This window comes from Octopus bimaculoides, chromosome 22, assembly GCF_001194135.2.
Source record: "Octopus bimaculoides isolate UCB-OBI-ISO-001 chromosome 22, ASM119413v2, whole genome shotgun sequence".
NCBI classification, from domain to species: Eukaryota; Metazoa; Mollusca; class Cephalopoda; order Octopoda; family Octopodidae; genus Octopus; species Octopus bimaculoides.
The window spans coordinates 9408794-9410956 of NC_069002.1; the positions used below are offsets into that span (position 1 = coordinate 9408794).

The 2163-nt window shown below is 42.3% G+C and overlaps 1 protein-coding gene across 1 annotated transcript in view; it reads left to right on the forward strand.

The window, feature by feature from the left end:
• Positions 1–2163, forward strand: part of LOC106874151 (uncharacterized) — a 48196-nt gene that overhangs the window by 17094 nt on the left and 28939 nt on the right. The gene's annotated exons all lie outside the window — the stretch shown is intronic.

The window sequence follows — 2163 nt, forward strand, 5'->3', positions numbered from 1 at the left end:
CTCCAACATCATTCCTCCATCAGCACCATCACCATTATCATCACCATCATCACAACCTTAATATTCGACATCATCCTGCTCCCATTCCCCCCCCCCCTCGTTATCGAGTGTTGAATATTAAAACAATTCACGATTGCTGCATTTGGCGCAGAAATTGCGTTCATATGTTTGTTATCGACAAAAATCCGCCGCCAATTGTCTCCGTTTTCGGAACCCGGCTGTCTCTGTAGTGTACTGTAGCTTATGTCAATAAGTGTCATTGTTTATAGTTAGAGCAGATAAGAGATAAAAAACTAGAATGGGCTGAAAGAAAAAAACCACACAGTGGCCAGTGACATGCATTTGAACTACATAGACGAGTACAGGTATATCAAATACCGTACAACATAAATGCTAGATTTAATAAAATTATGTTGTCTAGGGAGGGTCACTATGCCAATATTAATAACACACGCACTGGTTCAATTCCACTCCTTTATTATTAGTCAATCGGTTAGTAAAGACCCTCTTCGGTTATGAATGACCGTGAGATTTGCAACTAGGAAGTACCCCTCCGAGGCACAAGTCCAGGCAAGGTTGTTTATGGAAGACCAGTAGCCGCCCACAGGCGTGGCTGTGTGGTAAGAAGCTTGCTTCCCAACCACATCGTTCTGCATTCAGTTCTACTGCGTGGCACCTTGAGCAATTGTCTTCTACTGTAGCCTCGTGAGAGGATTTGGTAGACGGAAACTGAAAGAAGCCCGTCGTATATATATATATATATATATATATATATTTATGTGTGTGTGTGTGTGTGTGTTTGTCCCCCCCGCCATCGCCTGACAACTGATGCTGGTGTTTATAGTGGTTCAGCAAAAAAGACTGATAGAATAAATACTAGGCTTACAAAGAATAAGTCCTGGGATCGATTTGTTCGGCTAAAAAGAAAAAACACCCTTCAAGGTGGTGCTCCAGCATGGGCCCAGTTAAATATCTCAAGTAAGTGAAAAAGTAAGAGTACTCCTTTTTGTATAAGTTCAAGCCCCCTAGCAACTGTAGATAACGCCGGACAATTGTGCTGATGACGGTTATTGAGCAAGAAACATGTATCCACAACTGTCCTCTATCTCCAGACAATAAGCCTGTACCTTTATTTAATAGCATGTCAATTTTGGAGAATATTTGATTCTTGATGTTATTTCCTCTTCTAAAGAGGAGCTGGTCTTCATTGCCCCTTTAGTGAATATGATATATCCTTCAGAGGTGGAGATAGTTTTGATAAATCAAGAATTTATGCTGTATAGTATTTGATATACCTGTATTTTTTATACTGTTCAATGCCATCGGTTACTCTCAGTTATTTCTCGTCGCTCAATTTTGTTTTTGTTATTGGTATAAATATTTAGAATGGCTGACGGAATAATGAGCCAATACAGACAAAGAAAGGATGCTAAACTCCAATTATAAAGAAAATTCCCCAAAAGAAACGAGAAGACCTATTCCCGAAGATAGAACCTTGTGGAACGATGGTGGAAGATGGACGGTGCTGGTGGAAGGCATTGATAAGATATAAATGGGGGAGAGGGAGAGAGAGGGAAGGGAGAGAAGGTGAGAGAGAAAGTGAGAGCGAGAAAGGCTGGAAAAAGAAGGGAGAGATATAGAGATAAAGAAAGTGGAAGCGAGAAAGACAGGGAGAGGACGGGAGGAGGGAGAAAGAGAGGGAAATATATAGAGAGAGGGTGAGAGGAATCGGCCTAGGTACTTGAGTGGTACTTCATTTTATCGACACCGGATGTGTATGCGTGTGTGTGTGTGTGTGTCTGTGTGTGTGTGAAAGAGAGAAACAGCTAACAGAAAGAATGTCCGTAAGAAGATGTTGGGCAACGTGATGAAATAAATGTGTTAGTAAGGGAGTGGTAAGATAAGAAGTAGAATATGAAGTGAGGGTGAGTCAAAGGAGAAGCGGAAGAGAAAGTAGCAGCGGGTGATCGGGGGACCAAAGAGGAAGTAGACGGCGGGGCTGGAGGGTTGAGGGCGGAGTGGCAGCAGCAGCAGCAGCAGCAGCAGCAGTAGTAGTAGTAGTAGTAGTCGTCGTCGTCGTCGTAATGTAACTGGCGAAGCGAGAGAAGAAAAAGAGAAAGAAAAGAAGTATGAACAAATAGTAAAACAATTGATGGAGGGGCC